A 24,738-nucleotide genomic window follows, 5' to 3' on the forward strand; every position below is an offset into this window, starting at 1 on the left:
TGGGGCCAGAAGCAGATCATCAATTCATCTCCATTCACAGTTTAGCAAGCCAGACTGCTTTCTTAGATTTCAGACTTAGTTGTCAGGCCAAAAAAATCAAAAACAAAAACAAACCCAACAGTCCAGGTCAATGTGTCACTCAGTCTTCCCAAAGTAGAGGTTTTATGACTAATTACAGGAAGAGGAAAGGGTACTGGGGACAAAGACTTGCTTGTCTCCTGTGGGAACTGGGAATATTATGATGCTCCATCTTCTTGGAATACAACATTATCCATTTGGGTTTTACATATGACATTTTCCTACCAACTCACAGGTCCTATTGTTGCTTTGGACTCTTGCTACATATCCGAATGCAATGATGTAGACTTCTTGCTCCAGGAAAATCATTGAATGTGTTTTAATTCTTGAAGGATGAGAGAGACTGCTATGCCATTTAACAACTTTCTTTCTTCTGTGTGATGGGCAGACATTAATTACTTAAACTATGTGCCATAAGAACATTCCTTAAAGTACATACTTTAAAAAAAAGTCTTATGTGATGAAAGCTACTTAGAGGGAATTCAGGTACAAAAAGGCACTGATTATAATGACAGTCACTACAATGTGCCAGTTGCAATTACAGTATAAGCAAATCCTCCATTTGTTAAGAATCAGTTCCGAGTAAATCTGTTTCAGGAATAGACTGACTAGAGCAATGAAAAGATTTCTTAACTTTTTTCCTCTGGAAGAAAATCCCACTAGTATATGTTCTGCCTCCTAAAAGATCTCACTTGTATATGTTACTGACATGACATCTCCCATACAATTTATGGAAGCAAATTCAGCCCAGAACTTCCTTGGGCAACATTCAGAAAATGAAAGGGCTTATTATGAGTGAAGACAGTCAAACAGGGACAGTATGAGCCAGGGAACTGGAGGCCCGTTGTCCCATCTCACTTCTACCAGTCTTATGCCTGACAGAATTGCCATTTAATCCTGGGTCATGCTCTCTCCATTTGCAAAGAATAATGTTTAGTTTGTTCAAGAATTCTTGATTCTTGGTGTTCCGAAGACTTTTCCTTGCTACCATGCACAAAGACATACTTCATCTTGAATTGTATCCCATGAGTTGTGAACTCTATACTCCTAACCCAAGAAGACAGCTTGATTTGCAACCAAAGGTGTTTTCCAGAATTTTCAGATTTAAGAAAACAAAGGCTGTGCAAGCTAGCAGGCAAAGTCCTGGTTCTGCTATTGAAGGCAACAGATTGTGACCCAGATCTCACAGGCTGTGAGAACAATTCTCAGCCACCTGGTATTTAGTGGCACATTGAGACTGGAGTGCAGACAACTTGCACCCAAATCATTAGGTCTTCCTAGATCCTTCACTGTACAACTGGAGATTTGTATTTCTTGTTCTCATGTTTGCTTGTCAACAACAGTGGGGAAGGAAGGGACTATAAAATGCAACCTGTTTCTTAGCATTAAAAAACAAATGATTACAGCATGGGCAGAGGGGTGATTCTCTTTACTAAAAGCCTGGGGAGTATTCCCAAAAGTTTCTATTCACCCATTCTGATAATTTTTAAAAAAGTTTTAAAAGAACATTGGGGCAGCTAATTGGCGCAGTGGATAGAGCACCAGCCCTGACTTCAGGAGGACCCGAGTTCAAATCTGATCTCAGACACTTAACACTGCCTAGCTGTGTGATCCTGGGCAAGTCACTTAACCCCAGCCTCAGGGAATAAAAAAAAGCTTGCAGAACTTAAGTTAAGAAATAGTTAAAGGGGAGCTCTAGGATATCTTTTCATGCTGGGAAAGTATCATTGCTAGTGCCATTTGATTGGGTACTGCCTGAGAAGGGAAAGGAGAGATTTATGTAAGGGATCCAGATGGCTCAATTAGAACCCAAGGGAACATTGGCAGTTTAAAGAAATTTTTAACCATAATAAGGGGGAGAAAACCTAAACCAAAAAAACCCAACTCAGAAACATTGCAGACCGTGACAGCATCTAGGCTAGTCATTCTCCTACAAAACATTTAACTGACACCCAAGGTGTTTGGAGACTTTAATGCTTAACAGGCTTCTGCCCTTAGCAATATGTTGGCCTGAGGCTGTCAGAGCTCAAAATGTCAAAGTAATTGCTAGGCCAGCAACTACCTGGGCTGCAACTACTGGCTAGGAAACAGGAAGAGAATTTCTCCTTGCTGATACAGAGAATTTATTTTTCTTCTTGGCTTTATTCAGAATTCATGTGTTTTCATGTTGAGTAGGGATGAAGGCTACACACACATACATACATAGCATAACATATTTCAAGTCCATTTAAAATATTAAATAATAATGTTATACATTTAGTACTTTCTTCTGAAAAGAGTCCAGTTCTTGGCAAATATATCTGAATGAATCATTTTAAAATCCCTGTGAAGGAGTATGACAGTGGCTTTCATCATTTTGCAGTTGTAGGAAATTGAAAGTTTCTAGAATGAGCCTTTCACTGACTTCCAGTGTAACATTTTTGGGGCACTTCCCTATTAGCATATGGCTTCTTCCAGACCAGCTACCTCTGGATTCAGCTAATCTAAGGGTACACCTTAACTCAAAACCATAGCTCTAGAATTTTTCATTGATATGATATACCAGTCATGCAGAATAAGATAAAGACTAAGGATAACATAATGATGGCTGGTGATGACTGGAGTAGGGAGTAGAGTGAACCAGGTTGGTTGGGACTTGCCTGAAATATTGATTTAGGAGAGATATTTATTTATCAAAACAGTGAGATCTTAGGTTGAACTTTTTTTTTTTTTTGGTTTGGTTTTTTTGTTTGGTTTGGTTTTTTAGGGCATGGTATAAGAGACAAGGCTAGGCTTGGAGTCAGCTTGGACATTCATAGAGGTCAGAAGCAGGAAGGTCTCATATATATATATATGCACTGAATATCTAAAACAGCACTTTCTGTTGTAGAAAAGAACTGAAAATAAAGTAGATACCGATCAGCTGAGAAACAATTGAACAAATTGTAATATATACATATAATGAAATATAACAGTGCCATAAGAAACAAGAGTTCAAATATACATGAGAAAACTTATGTAAAATATATGTGTGTGAGTATATATATATATGTATACATAAATATAAAACACATATTACACATATATTAAAATGACTACATCTATGTAATTAGAAATAATGAAAAAAGAAATGGAATGCTAGATAATTGTAATGACCAAGAATGGCCCTTGGAGAAGTTTGAGAAAATGTATTTACTTTTCTTTACTGCAGAGATGGGTTTCTCTCTCATTCTCCCCACATAATTATGTATATATGTGTGTGTGTGCATAAATAAAACATTCTCTTTATAAACCTGGTACACACTATCCCATAAATAAACATATCATTAGTAGAAATTAGGGACATATTGGGTAAGCGAATGAAAGGGCACATACAAATACAGACGGTCGTGGAATATAGATACATTAGTAATTCTTGCCTCCAATGAAGCAGGAACGCAGATATCTTGTAATAATACCAAGCTTGTTCTTCACTAAGCTTGCATGGCATGAATTATACGAAGGGAGAATGCTAGAGTTTGAATATTTTATATAGTCTTTATATATGGGGGTTGCTCCTTGCCAGTCTTCTGGGGTTGCTTTTGGAGGGGGTTCTCTTGGTCACTTTGCTCTAGCTATGGATTCACTGAACAAGAGGTTATGAAAAGTCTTACTCCTTTGAACTTCTGGCTTCAGTTAGAATTTTTTACATAAGAGTCACTCATCTCTATAAAAAGAAGAATGGGCTCTACCATCTTTCTTTTAGCTTAAAATCCAGAGGCTCATGCTATAACTTATAAAAATAAAGAACTCTCATTCTCTCAATTATAAGTCTAGGGGATAATTCTCAAGCTGCTTTCCTCTGAGAATCTGTTAGTCCTTAAAGCTTTAATTTAATTGGCATTTCCCTTCCAAGAGGAGCTTCTTAAACTATAGGAACAAAAGGTTTATGGAACACAGAGAAACTAGCCATGGAAGTAGCTCTATTAGAGAGTGTAGCAAAGTAATTCCTCAAGCTTTGAATCTTTTTTATTAAACTATTTTTTTCTATCATCAAGATCATTATCTGTTCCAAGACTATCTGACTTAAAGTTAAAAAGTTCTTTTGACTATGTGCTTAATGTGCAATTTCTAGGCTGCATTTATTTAGTATGATTTTTAGGAGTTTCATTTTAAAAAAACTGACAAGGATTTTCTGAGTTGTGGTGATTTTCAATTCTTTTAATAACTACTTGTTCTTCTTTAATACCTCCTCAATGACAAGGTACTAGGAATAAAATTTTTAATGATTACTTTTTCCTGATATAATTCAAAGCCTGGAAATATTATTCCTTCATCGTTTTTCCTTTTTTCCCCCAGTCAATAATTTAAGCATTTGTTAAGTGCTTATTGTATACTAAGCAATTAATGATGGGGTTACAAAGAAAGGCAAAAATCAAAAATAGTTCCTGTCCTTAAAGAGCTTACATAATAATGGAAGAAATAACATATGAACAAATATAAATAAACAAAAAATAAGGACAAACAAGATATACACAAAGTTGAAGGAGAGTAAACTTAGAAGAAAAAGTTCTAGTGGCTAGGGTACTTAAAAAAAACTACTACCACAGATGAGTATTATTCAAATTGGGTTTTCAAGAAACTAGAGATGTCAGAGGCAGAGGCAAGTGGAGAAATAGTCTTGTTATAGGGATAATCAATGAAACAAATATGGAACCAGCAAATAGAATGCCATCTGTAAGGAAAAATAAATGAGCTGATTTCATGGATAAGTAGAGTTCAAGTAAAGTATAAGATGACTGAAAATATTATGAATTTCATAAAGAGTCATGAAAAGTTATGAAAAGGATATAAAGACCCTCAAATGTTAAATTGACTTTAAACTTGACTCTGCAAATGACAGAGTCTTTGGGGGTGATGTGTTCAGATCTGCTCTGTGCCTCTTGAGTGGAAGATGAATAGATGAATAGTGGGGAAAGGCTTTAAACATCTGGACCTTTTCTCTCTCAAATAAAATTTAAAAAATATTTCCATGAAGCATATACTCAGTATCTTAATTCATTTATTACCATGATTTTTATTATATTAGAATGACCCAACCATGATCAATAAATATCTTTCCCATGATTTAAGTCACAGGAGTCAAACACTACTGTGGAACCTAATGGAGCCTACAATTCGGTGTGCAGGTTAAACCAGATTAAAATGTAATTAGGTAAGCTTTAACAGGAAGAGACAGGTAATATTAATATGTGGGGTTTTGAGTCAATATGAAACCTGCCAAGATCTTTGTGTATAGTTTAGCAGCCCCCATTTCTTTTTGGGTTTTATATCGCTGACATGTTAATTTTTATATTTTTTTTATTTAGATATTTTGTTTATTTCTTGGTAGATATTTATACACTTTGTAGTTATTTTGAGTTGGATTTCATTTTGAACTATTTCTTCCACAATTTTATTATTGTTTATTACCAATTAATACTAACAGTTTTGTGGTTTAATTTTATATTAGGTTATTTTTAACCAAAGCTATTAATTGTTTCTAATATCTTTGTTTTAATCTGTTTTCTTGCTTGATTCTCTAAAGCCAAGTAGACTGTTATGTTATTTGTAAAAAGGAAAAAATTTATCTTGTTCGTCAAATAACAATCATTTTTCAAAAGTAAAAAATGTGAATATTTGTTGTATCCTGCTTTCTAGAATCCCCACACCAGGATGACTAAAATATACTTTCCTAATGGAGAAATAATGAGGTGGGACTCCCGAGATGGTGGAAAAATGGAGTCCGTTTATTTCAGGGGCTTTTCCCTTTATATAATGTAACAAAAACAACACTGTGCATGTGGGACCACATAAACAACTTGCTGTTATACACAATTTGGCACCTGGTACCATTCTTCCATCTGGTATCACTCTGCTTCAATCTCCACACAGGTTGTCATCATCCCTTGACTTTTCAGGAAAGTTGAGAGCCCTTAGGGGAGATGGGGAGCTGAACCAGACATTGTCAGCAGATTCCCTCTGGGCTAAAGGGTCTTATACCTTATCCAGAGTTTCCCCACTGACTGTGACCCTCTACATCTCTCTCTTTCTTTTGTTTTAATTGAAGTAGGTATATACCAGTGGTTAAATCCATTAGCATGGGAAGAATCACACAGGCAAGTTGTAATATCATACAAGCAAGTAGTAACATAACAAACAATATAAATAAACAAAATACTACAAAGATTTCCTTGAATCCCAAAAGGAAGGTGTAAAAAAATAACTATCAATTCACAACCTCACATACACCTCCTTCAGCAGCCAGGAAATAGTCCAAAAGCAATCTATTGTCCATCACTTTATGTGTCAGGGAATCCAATGATTCCTGCAGGTTTTAAAGTCCTGCATCAGTCTTATTGAGAATTATTTTTGATGTTCCTGAGTACACAAAGGGTTAACTGCTAGTCTCTTTCAGTGGTGGGCACAGTCAGCAATGGAACCACCCGATGCCTCCCAGGTCCTCTCCCTCACCCCGAGGGTCTTTTCCCTTTCATCTCTTTCTAATGGACAAGGTGGATATGGCTTGTTGGTACCCACTGGGTTTCTTCTCCATCTGTAGAGATACAAGCAAACCCAGAGATACAAGCAGTTAACATATCTTGGTCCCTTTCATTCACCACTTTCTGGATCTCTCCACATCACCTGGTGATCATCTAAAAAATAGTGGATCTGCTAGCACTGAACACTGCCCTTCGAGCAGGTTATAAAACCTATTTGCTGGAGCCAGTACATTTCCATCAAAAATCAAACAAAAATTTTAATACATGAATTTAAATTTATAAGTTCTCTAGGGTTATCTATGGCTCCCCCTCTCTTTTATTTTTGGAGGAGCAGCTTGATCCTGGATTCTGTTATTGGGAGTCAAAATCTGGATAAATATCACCAAATTACATTTTAGGAGTATATTAGTAGGCCTGAATTTTTTCACTGATTAAGGAACATTGTTCCACCCACACCAGTGTATTAATTTTCCATTGAATGGGAACAGGTAAGAATGCTGTCAGGTCTTCCACAGCAGCCCTGCCTAAAAAGCTGAAGTACTTAATTGTTTTCTAACTGTTGTAAAATGTCTCTTCCCCATAGACTGATGGGGATCCTTTTTTTTTTTTTTTTTTTTAACAGTAAAAAAGGAGCAAAATCCCATGCTCCATCCCCAAACCTCCACCCCAAAGGAGCAGCACCAAGTTCAGCTGCTATTGATCCTCCTATGCCAGACATGTAAGTGTTTGCTATAATCGTTGGCAAGTGAAATCGGTAAAACACTAAAAAAAAAAAAAAAAAAAAAAAAAAGCTTACTTAGCTCTGCCCCAAGTACTGTATCCTCCACAGCAATATGCACCAACCCTCTGGTTGTTTTTCTCCTCATACTTCCTGGTTTGGCCACCCAATTAAAATCTTTCCTAGTTTTAATACTTTTAGGATTCATTAAAATCAATTTTACTCCAATGTATTCAGTTAGTTGTTCTCCCACTCACTTCCACATCTCTGGCTCGAAAGTCTTCTTACAAAGCCATAGAGACAGGCACTGCAGAGCATGTGAGAACTCAGTGATCTGCTTCTGAGTTACCACCAAACCTCATTCTCTGTTAACTTAGCTAAGCATGCTTCTTACTTCCCTCCGTAGGGCGGCTCATTTCTTAGTATTTGCCTCATTTCAGTTGAGAAACAAAAGTGACTAAATTAGCCCTTACTGATTCTTCCCGCTTGCTTATTTCTATACTTACCCTTCTGGGTCACAGGGACTTCTCCACTGAACTCTGCCGATCAGCTGACTTGTATAGGACCTCACCTAGAGCCCCATGTATGGGCACCAAATGTTGTGTCCTGCTTTCTAGACCCCCCACACTAGGGTGATTAAAATATACCTTCCTAGTGGAGAAATGATGAGGCAGGACTCCTGAGGATGGTGGAAAAATGGGGTCTGTTTATTTCAAGGACTTTCTCCTTTATATAATATAACAAAAACAACACTGAGCACGTGGGACCACATAAACAACTTGCTATTGTACGTAGTTTGCCACCTGGTATCAGTCTTCCATCTGGTCTCACTCTGCTTCAATCTCAATACAGTTTGTCAACATCCCCTGGCTTCTTAGGAACCTTAGGGGAGATGGGGAACTGAACCCAGTATTGTTATCAGGTCCCCATTGACTGTGATCCTCTACAAATTTTAGTAGAATTTAGCTGCTTAGCCCCTATAATTCAAGAGTATTATGCTATATAGACTAAGACTATATGATAGTAGACTGTTTTTATTCTCTCACTTTCAATTCTGAACTCCTTCCATGTAGTCTTATTTCCCACTGTTTTTGACTTCCAATCAAAATAGGAGTACAAATGAGACTCTGAAACATTCTTTTAGATATATATAATCAACACTCTACATAAAAGTTTTTTCTTGCCTTTGGGATTTGCATTTTAACAAAGATATAAGTTTGGAGCCAAATGAAGTTGTACTGATGGGAAATTTAAGGCATAAATAAACCAGTAGAACTTTATTATATTGGGGAAAAGAGAACTTCCCTAATGTACTTCGGTTTTATCACTATAGGCATTCCATTCTGTTTACCATAAAATTGGTTCTAGATCTGCATGTTCTAAAATGCCTTTGTCATGTAAATAAAGATAATAGGGACTGGACTTATAATTTGATAGGGAGGTCTTGAATGAGACAATTTCCTCTATCAATTCAGTGTCGAATCTTTGTAACTTATAGTCTTTGAGAAATGTCTAGAACCCTGGTATCAAAATCAGAGAGAAACGGTGAATGCTAACTTATATATAAGTATACCTATGGACAACTTATTGGCTTAGAACCCAGCTTCTTAAACTATGGTTTATGACCCCATACTAGTCTTGTAACTGAATGTGGGGATTATGCAATTAAGATTTATTATCAATAAATGTTTTATTTGTATGCCTATTTTTATATACCTATATACGTGGGATCATATAAAATTTTTTCAAATAGAGAGGGGGTACAACTAGAAAAAGTTTAAGAATCTCTAATTTAGAAAACAACATATAAACATTAGGTTTATTGCACTTTTATTTATTTTGTTAAATAATTCCCAATTTATGTTTTAATCTGGTTTGGGCCATAATAGTAAGTGTTATCCACCATGTGGGGCCCATGGGAAGCATGTTTAATACTTCTAGTCTTGAACACTGAGAAATTAAGTTAATCCTTTAGTGTTACATAAATACTAGAAATGGGATTCACACTTATATTCTCATTGACTGAATATTTTTCTAGTTTTTGGCTTTAGGTATTTTTTAGAAACTGAATGAGGTAATACAGGTAATACCAGTTAAAATGAGAAGATAGGTTTATGGCTCCTGCATGTTCCAGTTTCAATACTTTAAGGTAGAAAATAAGTAGACCTTGTATAGGGTGAAGGTGAAGAAAGGATAGTGAAGAGGAGAGGCAACATTCCCTGATCTGGTAAGAGTCTGCTTTTCATAGGGCTTAAACTGCAGGACTACTGACAATGCTTAGAGTTTTATTATTGTTTTTGTTTTAAAGATTAAGCCCAATATCACTAAGGTATTCTCCTGTGTTCCGTAACTCTTTTGGGAAGGACTCAATCCATCTGTCAATTTACATTGTGTTTTAAGAAATAACAACTGAAAAAATTTCTTGCCCTCTCTCAATTTCAGTATCCCCATCTGTCAAATGAGGTGGGATGGCCACTGAGGTTCTTTCTCTCAATCTATCTATGATCCTATGAATCTTGATAAAGTTCCATGAAGTTCATTATCACTTCTTTATTGTCCTTAAAATGTAATGCTCCTAATCATATGCTATTATATAGGATCATAGATTTAGAGTGAAAATGGACTTTAAACATCATTTAACCCAATCTTCTCATTTTACACATGAGAAGCTGAATCCCACAGAAATTAAGCAACTACTAAGCAACACAAGTGATAAGTGGCAGTCAAGTACAAAGACTATTTTAAAATTTAGATGAAAGAAGTATTTCTATCTATTTATTGCATAAGTTTCTAGCCTCTTAATTTTACATGTATTTAAAAATCTAACTGTGGACTGGTAGCTAGAAAAGAGTGTCTTTGATTGCTTGAACATTATAATTTGAGACAACCCTATCAAATCCTTTCCTTCTTTCCTCCCTTTTCTCCCTGGTTTTGTTATTATTGGGAACCATTTTTCCCCTTTGGGCTGAATCCCACTTTGCTTTAAGGGATATTTTCAGGAGCTTTGTTGACTACAGACAGCTTTAAATTGGTTATACATGTAAATGCACTCAGAATAAAGAAAACTATCTGAGCCATCCACACTCAGGATAAAATCTCCTCAAAAAGGAAGCTAAAAACAGTGCTTTAAAGAATGAAGTAAATCACCAAGGATATTTGGAGTATGTGATGTTTTTGAAGCATCAAGCCTCAAAATGTGATGGTTGAACTAGATTCAAAGGTATTTCTCAAACACAAATGCAATTCTAGACTTGTAGCTAAAATATAGACTATATGTTTCCAAATTGTATTAATACATAAGGTAAAACTGTATTACCTCATGAAATTCTTTTATATTAAATTTAAAAATTACCTTTGTCATACATATGCTTTATGTCTGAAAACTTAGTAAAAGGAATTATACCATAAGAATGTTGTCCAAAAACTAGGAAATCTTCATCTACCCAAATAGTACTATTTCATCTCAACTTATGTCAACAATATGACTTAAAATGTGATCTTTTCTCATTTGGTCATTTCACATATTCCTGGTTTAAGTTCCTCGTTTTATGTATAGAAGATTGGAAACTATGTAGATTTTCAATTTTTTTTCTTTCTTTCTTTCTTTCTTTCTTTCTTTCTTTCTTTCTTTCTTTCTTTCTTTCTTTCTTTCTTTCTTTCTTTCTTTCTTTCTTTCTTTCTTTCTTTCTTTCTTTGTTGGAAACATAAAAATAGGTATAAAGGATTAAGGAAAATTTAATTAGAGAGGGAAAACAATTTATAATAATAAATTATTGTTCCCCAAATTTCTAAATACAAGTGTGATCTACCTTATTAAAAAAAATCTGCTATGGCCTGGCACTGTGACAATCTCCTGACAAATAGTAAACCTAACAGCCTCAGTAGGAGTCCTGTCCTAAGGAGTCAAACTAGAAGCTAAACTCACTGGGAGCCCTTATCAGAGAAATGTATGTAAATGATTGAGGTTATTCAGGTACCTGGGGAAGAGTTATTCACTGGCATGTGTAATTATTTCTCATGGGCCCTAATATGACTTCTGCTTGGTATTGTTGACCTGAAAATAAACCTGTTGATTCCGTGAGCCTTGTGAACCATGTACTTATGAGAATAGTTGGTGATGCTATTCTACTTGGCATGAGATAATGGAATTTGAGTTATCCTGATGACTCTAAGGACGAAGAGAGATGAAAGAAGTCATCCCTTCATATCATGTTGAAGTTTCTGAAAAAGTTACATAGTTTATCAAATATCTGGAAAATTAGCACCAGCCTACTTTCTTTTCTTCTAAACAGAAAGAAAATCTATCATGAATGAAACTACAGTATCTATAGACTAGCATATCTAAATAGAAATTTTAACAATGACTTTTTAAAATTTAGGGCATACCTTGGGCAAGTCACTTAACCCCAATTGCCTGAACAAAAAAATAAAAATTAGGTGAACTAAGAGTTATGGTGGATAGAGCACCAGTTTTAGAGTCAGCAGTACCTCAATTCTGGGTTTAAACACTTATTTAGCTATGTGATCCTGGACAAGTCATCTAATACTGATGGCCTAAAAAATAAACCAAAAAAAAAACTCAGAATAAATTTTCTAAAAATTTGAATTCCAATTTAAATGGACAAATTTGTGATATATTTAAATCTGTCTATATTTCTTTATTACATTGAAATGAGAAAAACATAGCAAGAATCTTCACCTATTAAACTAAGGATTCTACTTTCTCCATTATATTTTTGGTAAGTCTATTTGGATCTAAGATATAATCAGTGTTTATTGATTAAGTCTGTGCCAAGGATTGTGCTAAACACTGAAAGCAAGATAATTCTTGTCCTTAAAAAGTGTATATTCTACAGGGATACAAAATGTTCATAGATAATTAAATACAGGATGTATAAATATACATACAAAAGTAGCAATAGGAAAGCACAAAGAAACTAGCTGTTATAAGAAGTAGAGATAAGGAGAAAAAGCATTTTGGGGAATGGTTGATAGCCTTTGAAGTTACAGAGGTGGGGAACAGAATGTTCAATACAGGGGCAGCAAATAGGCAATTGCCTGAATTGTAGATTACATGAGGATAAGTTATAGGTTGGAGCCATATTGCAAAACATTTAAAATGCCACATAGCAGTTTTATTGTTTCTATTCTAGAGGGAATAGGGAGCCACAAGAGGCTGCTGACAAGGGAATGACAGCCAGAGGTGAATATCAATTTAACAACTAGGTAGAGTATGAATTGGAGAAGGAAATTTATCGACAGGGGGACCAATTAAAAGAGAATATTAAAAAAGTCAGGGATGATGAGCACTTGAACAAGAATGATTGTGAAGTGAAAGAGGAGATGAATAAGAGAAATATTTATAAAATTCACAGGTCTCTTAGTGAGATTTATTTATCTTAGTCATAGGGAAATCAAATTCAGAAATAAGTACAAAGCCTGATATCCAGTAAAACATTGAATTCCCTGCACCACTAATGGAAGGAATACTTCATAACCACTTTCATCTTAGAAACTTTATGCTACTCTAATCTATATCCTATCCTATATACTTAGATAATATATCAGGATATGTTCATTTTGGATCTTGGAAAAGTCATTTCACTGTGTGGACCTCCTTTTTCTTATCCTTAACTTTGTGCATTGAGCTAGATGACTTCAAAAGTCCCTTCAAGTTCTAAATCAATGCTCCAGTGGTGATCTATCTAATAATAAGATTTATTTGTCTTGATTGCTATTGCCCTGGGGAAGGGTCACATTCTCAGATTGAAGAGATTGCTCCTCAGGAGAGAGACTGTCATCTTTGGCATCCTTGCCCCAATTATGAAATCAAAGTAGATAATGAAAAATATCTAATTTAATTAGGCAAAATTTCTGCTTTGTCTGTTTTTATTTGAATCACCTAAATTAATATAATAAAAAAGGATTTTTCTTTGCCTGAATTATTGATATTTTCTCTCCATTATTTCTTTTGCTTTTTATAAATCCCAAAGTTGCTAAACAATTTCAACTTTAAAAGTCAACCTTGAGCTTGCTGGTATCATTTTAGAAAGAAAAAAAAAAAGTTTATAACTGATTCTAAAAAGAAACTAAAGGGATAATTATGAAATTCAAAAATAAAGCAAATTCAGAGCAATATCAGATTTTATTTTGTTTTGAAAACTCCTTTGGAAAAAAATATTAGCTATCTAAAGATTTTTTATAAAATAAGTTCACAGGAGGCAGCTAAATGGCACAGTGGATAGAGCACCAGCCTTGAATTCGGGAGGACCCGAGTTCAAATGTGGTCTCAGACACTTAACACTGCCTAGCTGTGTGACCCTGGGCAAGTCACTTAACCCCAGCCTAAATAAATAAATAAATAAAATAAGTTCACAGACCTCAGGTTAAAATTCCCTATTATAGAAGCATCACAATCATGTAGAAGGATAGGAAGAACCATGTTTTCTGCCATTATACATATCAGCAAACTATTCCTGAAATGCATTTTGTTACTCTAGATCAATCAAAGGTCAAAAAACTATGATAAAACTGTCATTTATCCCTTCACTCTAATAATAGAAGTGTTTTAGCTGCATAATTATAAGGTGGATGAAGAAGTCTTTTCAGTCCCAGACGGAAACTGCACTCTAATGGAACATAATTATCCATTTCTGCTAAACATACCTACAATAAGAAACAAGTTCTGGGTTTGACTCCACTAATGAACCTATAAGCCATGACGAAGGGCAACCCTAGACAGCAGAAATAAATGCCCAGAGATAATACCACCTAGTTTCTTTAAGGTTTGCCCTTGCAAACCTTTTATTTCACATCATGCAGAAAAACTCTCTATGCCTCCTTAAAGTTCAGGCTCCCTGTATGGAATTATTCTTAAATACAGCAGGTGCTGACCTAGTGAAATGAGAAATTCTATTTCAGAGATAACAGACAGCTTGGTGATTGTGTTTTTTCCTTTTAAAATACAACCCAAGGGCTTAGTATTCATGTCTGGGACAAGAATATTTCAATGTCTCTGGTCATAATTTACACAGGTTTGCACATTAAGTGAATGATATTAGCTCATAAATTTTTTTTTTTTTAGAGTTCATAGAAATTCCTCAACTTAAAAAAAAAACACTAATCAAAGGCTCAAATTTGAAAGACAAACAAACAAACAAACAAACAAATCTCAAAAACAAAGGGAATTAGTCTTTGGATATTTTTCATACTAATTTTTATTGTATGTAGTGAAGAAAATTAACCAATTAGATGATGAATTCAGGGAAGTAGACAAAATGCCTGGATAATTCAGCAATATCACTTATACTTGTCTCCCCACCTCATTCACTGTCCAGATGGAAACAATATGTTGTGGATATATTGGAAGGCTTGGGTTCAGGTCCTGATTTTTTTTCTTACTGATTCTGTGACTTGATTTGAACAAGTTTTCTGATTTTTTCAGCTTCACTTTCTCCATCTAAAAAGTGGGGATTCATATTCATTCTTCTAAGGATTGTTGTAACGAAAATGAATTTTTATCTGGCCACTAGATTCAGCACTGGAGGAGAAAGTGAGAAAGATGACCTTGCTCAGCCCTCCCTTACTTAAATTCAATTCACTTGCATATCATGGCATCACTTCCCTGATGTGGTGGTTCTCTTTGAGAATAAAGGACAAATAATAGTTTTTAACATTTTTATTATGAGCTATGTATTGTTATTACTAATAGTGATATAATTTGGATTCAACACTATTGATAGTGATCAAGTATGGGGTAATGGTGTGGCAAATAGAACAAAACCAAACCAAATATTTCTCTTTCTTCAAATGAGACCAAATGGCATGATCTAGAGTCAGATACCTTGGGCTTGAATCTCAGCTATGTCCCATATTACCTGCATTACCTCAGGCAAGTAATTTATGTCTCAGTTTCCTCATCTGTAAAATTAGGGAGTTGGACTACATGACCTCTAAGTTTCTTCTTAATTCTACATCTCTGATCTAGAGAAATCACATCTGGAGTCTGAAATAAATACTTCTGAAATGGCTCATTCACACATTTTTTGGTTTTCTATGGAAAATTGATTTGCAAACTTGATTAATATACCCCTTTCTTTCACCTTGTAAACCACTAGGTCAAGCACTGCTGGTGTGTCAAGTTCAAATTTATCTTGGCAATACAAGATTTTCACCAATAGGTCCCATTTTAAATTGATTTTTTTTTACATTGTTTAAAAAATGGATATGTCAAATATTTTAAAATGAAACAAAAGTGACCATCTGGACAGTTTGCCTTCACTTTTTTTGCTCACATGGTAACATGTTGCTTCAAAGCAGCTAGTAAAAATTTATTTGATAAACTCAAAGATCACTGACACTATGATAAGACTCACTATTTGGCAAAAACTTCTGAGAAAACAGGAAAGTTGTCTGTCAGAAATTAGGAATAGACCAACATTTCATAAGCTCAAAATAAGGTCAAAATGATCTATCTATCTATCTATCCATCTATCTGCCATCCATCTGCCTGCCTATCTACCTATTCATCTATCCATTAAATTATTTGTTTATATATCTATTTATTTTGAAGTGATAAGTTTCTCACCAATACTAGGAAGAGAATTGTTAAGTACTGTGCTAAATTAGATAATTATATTCATTCCAGTGACAGCACCTTATAAAAATCCTAACATCTCCCCCTTTCTTTTGATTTAGTACATAAGGTGGTCATGACCTCCTTGATTTCTCAAGGAGGTGAGAACCTCCAAAAAGAAGGTGATCATTCCTTCCCTGACTGCTCAAAAAAGAAGTGAAAACATTATAAAAAGGAGGTGGTCACACCCTCCCTGACTTCTCAGGGAGATGAAAATATCAAAGCAAACGGGAAATCAAATCAGATTAGTGGGTCTCTCAAGGGACTCTCTTGAAACAGGAATACATAAATCCATCAATATGGGAGGTATTACACACAATTACATAAATTACATAAACACATAACTAACATAACACATGCTAGAAATGATGTAACAAATAACATGAATAATCTCATCAGTAATTTTTCATTTCAAGGAATCTAATGATCCCTGCTGGTTTTCAAGTCCTTTAACAGTCTTATCTTGTGTTAGGGAATCCAATGATTCCTGCAAATTTTGTTCTTAGGTCTTCTCCTTTGTTTCCAGATTTTTCTCTTTTTCTCTCTTTCTCCAGGTGCTTGTTGCCACCCATCTGTTTCCTTCTCCATATGTTTCCTTCTCTGTCTGTAAAAATACAAGCAAACCCTCTCTCCCAGGCAGTTAACCTATCTAATTTCCTTCTATTTACCACTTTCTAAATCTCTTCTCATCATCTGGCAATTACATTGGAGCTGTTTACACTGGACTCGGCCCTGTTGGTTTAAAAGGCCTGTATTCTCCCCAAATGCAAGCCATTTCTGCTATCTGATTGCTTTTCTGTTGGCTGATCAGGTCAGAGTCCTGACCTTCTAAAGACTGAGGTGTAATCTCAGCTGCCATCATGCCCCACCTATCTTTTGATTGATATCTTGGAGCTGGGCTCCACCTCTCATTTCCCTGGGTCAATCCACATTCTGAGGCACAGTGGAAGCCCTTGTAACATTTTGGACATGGGGTTTTAGGTTTTCTCTCAGCCTGTCTTCTCATTCTATCTCCATATTGTGGAGCTCTTAGATGTTCAACTTTTCCACATTGAAAACATTGACGAGTTTCTCTAGAAGTCCTTTGCCAAGAGGGACCCCATTTTTCCATGTTCATCATTATCTGAGTACAATAAGCATTTGTGCCTACTGTAGCATAGCATCTTATGATCTCCTCTAAAGGAGCATCTTTGTCTAGTCCCCATATAATTCTTTTGCAAAGCTCATTGGCATTTTCCATAGCCAAATGTTTGGTCATTATTTCTGTAGCTGCATTCTCTCCAATAGTTCTTGTGACAGCAGTTTGCAGATGTCCCACAAAATCCACAAAAGATTCATTGGGACCTTGCTCAATTTTTGTGAGTATCCCCTCAATCTTGTTGTCTGGGGAGAGAACCTCAACCTTTTATTGCAGCCTTAGAAATTTGCTCATACACTGTTATGGGATAATAAATCTGTTCTGAATTCCCTCCATACTGACCTTGACCAGCTAGTTGGTCAAAACCTGTTAACTCCTGTTTCCCTGTTGAATCTGACTTGAATCCTACATAATTCATGATACTCCGAAAGCCACAACAAGTTTTGTCCAGGTCTAAACATGTCCTTGCTATGGATTTCCAATCATTTGGGGTTAGGATTTCATAAGACAAATTTATCTAGTAACTTTTTAACATAAGAGGATGTATCCCCATAAAGAGTGCAATCTTTTTTCAAATCATTAATTTTATCCAAATCAAAAGGAGTATATCTTCTCCTTTTTTGATCTGAAGAGTCAAGCTCTTCAATCACAGGGTATGCATCTATAAAATCACTTACATCCCTGTCCTTCTCTTAGCCTTAACCAATGCTTTTTCTAATCTTGTCATAGGCTGCTTAAAAGACGATTCTGTTTGTGTCACTGCCTCTTCCCCTCCTTCCTCCACCCCCTGAAGGATTAATTGAGGGAGGAGGAGATGGGAAATGCTCCTATTGTTCAGAATTGTACTTAACTCCCTTCTTATTTGATTCATCCTTTTCACCTAGTTTAGTTGGATCCTCCCTTCCTGTTCTTTCTTCCCTTTCTTTAGTCTAACACTTTTTAAAGCCACTTGGATTAAATTGTACTATGAAATATATCTTTGGAAATTAAGTTTGGTTTGGAATTGTAGTGTTCACCTAGTTCCTCTCCTACTAATTCCCACTTGTCTAGATCCAATTCTTTTTCCATAGAAAAACAAGGACATATGACCTGTACAGTTTTTAAAAGTTCAAAGTGGTCTCCTTCAAAATTATAATCAATCCTTGGCTTTTCATAACCTTGACAATGCTCTCTAAACATTTTCTTTGAACAGAAACAGAAGGCTGTTTTCTAAAAATTTGCCCCATTTCGCTGAAATTCTACTTTAGCTCTTTAACAAAGTTTCCTTGTTACTCACCCTTATTTCTGGGTCAGAGAGACTTTTCCAGTGAGATCTGGATCAGAGGCTTTTCCATTGGAAACAGGATGCTACCTGATTCCTTGGTCATTTGGTCAAGGGCAATTGATATCCATCCATTCATCCAACAATGTTAAAACCCACATAATGTATGTAGAATTCCTTTCATCATGCTTGGTCATTTATTAGGACATGAATCACCTCTGCTGAGGGCTATGTATTATCCAAAAGACAGAGATAGATTTCTCCAATCCCAGGCTGTGGAGAGAAATAGCCTAGGGGAAATTAGGTCTGCTTAGCTATGTTCTCTCCCATCCCAATCTTGCCCTTTCTTGAGGGCTCCAATCATGGCTGCTATTCCTGAGCTTGCAAATTACCACAGAACCAGTTGATTGGAAGTAATTCTGGGGACATGATTTAGCCAAAAAAGAGTAGTGTCATAAGTAAATTAAGAGAAGAGAAATATCTGTCAGATATATGGACAGAAGAATATAGTTCATGATCAAACGAGACAGAGTGGATCATGGAAAGTAAAATGGATAATTTTGATTATACTGAAAAAGGTTTTACAGAAACAAAACCAAATCCAACCAAAATTAGAAGGAAAGCAGGAAACTGGGAGAAAGCAGATTATAGTGAATTCTTCTCTAATAAAAATCTCATTTTATAAACATATAGAGAAGTGAGCCAAATTTATGAAAAATAAGTACCATTCCCCAAAGGTCTAAGGATATAAACAGGGTGATTTCATAAGAAACCATAGCTATCAATAATCATATGAAAAATTATTCAATCACTAAATATAGTGAAATAAAAGTTTAAACAACTCTGAGGTGCCACCTCACAGCTATTAGATTGACTGAGATAATAGAAAAGGAAAATGACAAATATAGGAGGGACTATGAGAATGAACTGCATTAGTACATTAAGTCAAGATATGAACTAGTCCAACTATTATGAAGAACAATTTGGAACTAATGTCCATAAGATTATAAAACTCCATTACCTGTTGGTTCAGCAAAACTTGTTTTAGAGCTAGAAGAACAAATAAGGAGGAGGAAAACTTATATGGACAAAAATATTGATAGTAGCTCTTTTTGTGGTGGCAAAGAATTGGAAACTGAGGAAATGCCTGTCAAATAGGGAAATTGATAAACAAGGTATAATATATGATTGTGATGGAATACTGTTGTATCATAAGAAATCATGAAGAGAATGATTTCTGAAAAACCTATAAAAACTTAACATGAATTGATGCAAAATGAAATTAGCAGAGCAAAGAGAACATTGTATACAGTAATGATTATAAATTGTGAAAGACTTACTGTATATAATACATATCATATTTCTTGCCTTTTAAATGAATGGGGGAGTGATAAAGGAAGTGAGAGAATTTGGTGCTTAAAATAAAAATTAAATTACAAAAAAATCTTAATCTTTTAACTGTTTTTTCAATTTTTTGCAGGACTAAATTTGCAATGGGAATTTCTCCCCTAAAATAGGTGATCTTAACCTGGAATCTATAAACCTGATTTAAAAAAAATAATCTTGATATGTTTCAACCTTATCAGCTTCTGTTGTACTCTTGTGTATTTTGTGTTTAAAAATGTTGTTATGAAAAAGTCTCTATTTACTTCACCAAACTTCCATGACACACAAAATAGGTCAAAATATCTGACCTAGAATAATAACAAAAACAAGTCAAGACTTAACCTTGTGGGTAGTAAACAAGATTTATTTATCTATCTCCCTCCCCCCCCCCCAAGTTACAGGGATGATGCTATTATTCTAGGCAGGAGATTAAAAAGTGTGTGTGTGTGTGTGTGTGTGTGTGTGTGTGTGTGTGTGTGTGTGTGTGTGTAGGGGGGAATAATGCAGAGTTTCCACTTCATGATATGGATACACTGGGGCAGTTTTTTTGGAGGTTAAAAAAGAGAGAACTGTGCAAAATTATGGCCTAAATTGTGGTGTATTTTAAAGGAAAACTTCTACATAAATGCATTCACTTTTTTCCAATGAAAATAAAGTCAACCTAATAAAACTAACATGTTGAGAATTTGTTGTAGCTACTGGAGAACTGCAGAAAGGGATCAAATCAAGAAGGACCAGCTTCAAGGATATGAATTCAGGTATGGAGACAAGTCACTACCTCCCTTCCTTTCCTATTCCTTTTCTGGGAATCCCTGGTCTCCATCCTTTCTTAAACTGAACATACATTCCAATGATAATCATATGCCTCCCACTAGCCCTTTGATGATGTGGCTGAGTCTAGAGATCTTTGATAATCTTTATCTTTCCTTCTCAGAGGCTCCCCTTCTATCAGAGATAGATATCAAGGACAGAGGAGAGTATCAAGGGTCAGACTGTTATGGTCCTGTTTAGGGACAGGGTGCCAAGCTGAAATGTTTCCCACACCCTTGATTTCAGACATCTAGTATATCCTTGTGGGGAAGTTCAAAGTGTAGGGGAGGGAGTATTTGCCCCTCTTACATTTTCTCCCTGAATAAACACCATATTATTGGGGGGCAGGGGGAAAATGATAGATTTATAGTCAGAGGTTTAAAAAATAAAGTTTTGAGGTTCACAACTTTGGGCAACTAATTAACTACCCTACTCCTGTTTCCTCAATTGTAAAATATATTTTTGGATATCAAAGTTCATTCTTTTCTTTCCTTGTGGCCCTATGCTTACAAATGCATCATTATATTCCTAACATATTTTTAGGATTCACTTATTTGTTGTAAAAAATATATAATAGATTCTTAATTTTATTTGAAAAAAAAAAACACATTTATTGGCATAGTCTTACAAGAATGTGTGGGGAGCTACTTCTTGTTGTTAAAAAAGAAGATGGGTATTTCTGCATAAAGTCAGAGGAAATCACTTACCTCAGGATTACCAACAGATTTTCAGCCTTTTCAAACCTAGAAGGAAAACCAGTAGACAAATGAACCCTTACACTCAATACATGTAGCTGAATATAGTGTGATTTTCTTTAAAAAAAAAAAAAAAGTATATATATATATATATATATATATATATATATATATATATATATATATATATATATATATATATATATATATATATATATATATGTACATATAAACACACACACATATAATAGGCCCTGTTTTTCATCATACTCTTTGGCATAGAAGAATGAAAATCTGTAAGGAATGTTTTTGCTCTACTCATGATCATGGAGGATCACTGCAACACAGGCAAAGGACTAAGTCCTTTGGAGAATCCTTATAATTCTAAAGTTTTGGTCAGAAGAACTATTTTTCTAAAGAATAAATAAATATTTGGGATTATTCTTACTCCTTCTCTGACTTGGTAGAAAAACTTTTATCTAGAACTTTAAGGTTCCTAAAGCACTTTATATTATCTCATTGGATCTTGGCAACAATTCTAAGAAATAGGTGCTATTACCTTCTTTGATTTTACATATGGAAAAACTTGAGGTTTAGAGGGATTCAGATACTTTGCAGAGACACATAGCTAGCATTTGTGTAAGGCAATATTTGAGCTTAGGTCTTAAGAGCTCCATCCTCAATGTCCCCCAGCTTTCTTAAGTGTGGACTAATCACAACAACTTTGATGAAAATATGACATTACTAGCAAAAAAAAAAAAAAAAAAAATTGGGAGGGAGGAGGGAAGAGGGGGGAAGGAGGAGAATAAGACCCAGCATACCTGAAAGGAAGCATCACCTTACATTGTACCAGCTGCTAACAATAAACCAATCAGTAAGATTTACTATGAACTTTTTATGTTTCAGACATTAGGCTAAATGCTGACAATACAAAGATAGAGATGAAAGATCTAGATGGTGAAGGAGAAGGATAAACAGCAGATACATATGTGCATATTTATGCAATACAGATTCAGGGTGATTAGTGAGAGGCAATGAGGAAAATTACATAGTATTGGTCTTAGAATTAAGAAGATTTGGATTCCAAATCAATTTCATATTGCTAGTTCTGTGACCCTGGACAAGTCACAAGCTCTTTGCATCTCATTTCTCTTATTTGAAAAACAAAGAGGTTGGGATACTTTTACTTTAAGCTGATATTTTTACTTTTGTAGGGTGTTCTAACAATTGTGCGTGGGAGTAGGGACATAGTGGTAGTTCAGGATAGGACTTGTGCTGAAGGTAGAATTCAAGATAAGTCTTAAAGGCTTTCTAAGAGAAAGAGGGGAAGAGGGACTATATTCCAGAAAACAAGGATGGACAAGGCAAAGGCTCTCCGATAGAGTGCCATGATATAATAGAGGAAAGGATAATAGGAATCATGAAGGGTAATAATGTATAATAAGGCTGGAAAAATGAAAAATATGTGATTTAGGGCCAAATGACTGTTTTCAAAAATTTATTGAGATGGGATCACATTTTCCTCTTAGATTGTATTAGACTGTGAAAGCTTTTATGTGACAGAAAAGTTTATACTTAATCCCAGAGAAAACAGGGAAGTTTATCAAGTAGAAAAATGACATTGTCAGATCCATGCTTTTGGAAAATGTCTGGTAGCTATGTAGAGAATGTATCAGAAGTAGGATAAAGAAATTTTTAGGATTTTTTTTACCCTCAAACTGATTATGCCTAGAACCTGAGATTTCATCTAGGTGGGAACTCCCAACCCTGATTCAGATCACATGATCTTAGAAAGTTGCCTAAGGCTTTACTTTTTTTGGCAACAATCTTTTCATTGTGTTTATACCACAAGTCACTCATGTGACTTCATAGGACCCCTGTGCCAGCAACAGAATAATTTTACTTCTTACTAGCCTTGGAGAATTCTCTTTTGTACCACTCCTCTTTCTCCCTGCATTCCAGATTCAACACAACCAGAACATCTATAAGTCTGCTTCCGATTGCTAACATTTCAGCAGTACTCTGTCCTCCTCTGACTGGACTTGAGCCTTTCTAAGCCATTGTCTGCAAAAGATCTCTGCAAGAGATCTCATATGATCTGCTTATCTATTTTGCTGAAGTCAACTGCTTGGGCTGAAGTAAAAGATTGCTGGACTTGCTACCAGATGCCATGAATTTGATGGGAAATATTTTCATCTGACTCCCCTCCCAGGTTACATTGGATGGTACTTACTATTATTTCTGAAGTTATTTTGATCAATTTCTAGTCCATCTCATATCACCTTTTCTAAGAGTCAACATTTCGTCCCACTGCGTGGACTATCAGGTAAGCCCCCCTACTACTGATACTGATACTGACTTTACCTGTATCTGTAAATTATAGCACTTTTCTTTTCCTTTTGGTGTGCTACCCTCTTAATATCACTTGGGGCACTAAACAGGCCCTCATTATATGGATAAGCAAGACTTGACTATAAGCTTCTTCAGATGCTTAGTGGGAGTGTGACCCATTAGTCTCACAGTAGCTACTTTACACTTACACTCTGATTTCTGTTTCTGATAAAATCACCTGTACTGAAGTAGTCATTTTATAATCTTTCTCAGGGTCTCCAGTTACCTACCACTCTTCTCTGGGAAGACATTAGTTTGCAAGTTTTTCAGGTGAGTAGAGAAAGTAGGAAAATTCATCAAATTGATGAGGAAATTCCCTTCATCAAATATCCCTCCTAGTAAACTCACCAAGTTAGTCTAGTATCTCTCTTGATCTACCCAAGTTAAGTAGCAAGAAAACAATAAATAAAATAAGGAAAATAAAACAAAACATCTGACAAGACAATATGTGATTCAGGGCCAAATGACTGTTTTCAAAAATTTATTGAGATGGGATCACATTTTCCTCTTTCCCTTATTTTTTTAGCTTTTTATCCTAAATTAAGGACATGCTGATTCCTTATTCATTCTTTCTCCAGTACTTCCCCAGATTTATGTCAGTTTTACTGACATAAATGTATTAAAATTTTCAGAGCTAAAAGTAAGTTGTGGAGTAATGAATCATTGAAATGATTTACTTTATAAGCTAAAGTTGATTGTGTACACACACAGAGAACAAAGGTGGGGCCAGCTAGTTGGTGCAGTGGATAGAATAACAGTCCTAGAGCCAGGAGGACCTGAGTTCAAATCCAACCTCAGACACTTAACATTTACTAGATATGTGACCCTTGGCAAGTCACTTAATCCCAAAAGCCTTGTAAAAAGAGAAAAAAGATTATATGATTATATAGGTCAAAAGTCGTATCCTCCAATGGATCATCAGTTGTAATGCCCATTCAAATCAATTCAAAATCAAATCAAAATTGTACTTTGTAAAAACTGTTATTTTGAAATTGCTGCTTTGTGTTTAGCTGACATGAATCCCTAGGGAATCAGTTGTAAAGATTAGGTGGGGAATTATTCATTTAACTGACTCAGAAAAAGGTCACATAGTCATTTATAATCCCATATGCCTTGATTGTGTGAT

The 24,738-nt window shown here is 35.2% G+C and overlaps 1 protein-coding gene across 18 annotated transcripts in view; it reads left to right on the forward strand.

Annotated features, from left to right (window-relative positions):
- Nucleotides 1-24,738, forward strand: part of LOC141565771 (protein unc-93 homolog A-like) — a 234,147-nt gene that overhangs the window by 144,922 nt on the left and 64,487 nt on the right. For 10 of the 18 annotated variants that reach the window (XM_074309318.1, XM_074309327.1, XM_074309316.1 and 7 more), the window contains 3 exons: nt 20,412-20,474; nt 23,184-23,547; nt 23,826-23,882. The gene's annotated coding sequence lies outside the window, so the exon portion shown is untranslated. Of the gene's footprint in view, nt 1-20,411; nt 20,475-23,115; nt 23,548-23,825; nt 23,883-24,738 lie in introns of those variants that run through there. The other 8 variants (XM_074309320.1, XM_074309329.1, XM_074309322.1 and 5 more) reach the window with 2 other exon arrangements.

Source organism: Sminthopsis crassicaudata, chromosome 4 (assembly GCF_048593235.1).
Source record: "Sminthopsis crassicaudata isolate SCR6 chromosome 4, ASM4859323v1, whole genome shotgun sequence".
Lineage (NCBI taxonomy): Eukaryota > Metazoa > Chordata > Mammalia > Dasyuromorphia > Dasyuridae > Sminthopsis > Sminthopsis crassicaudata.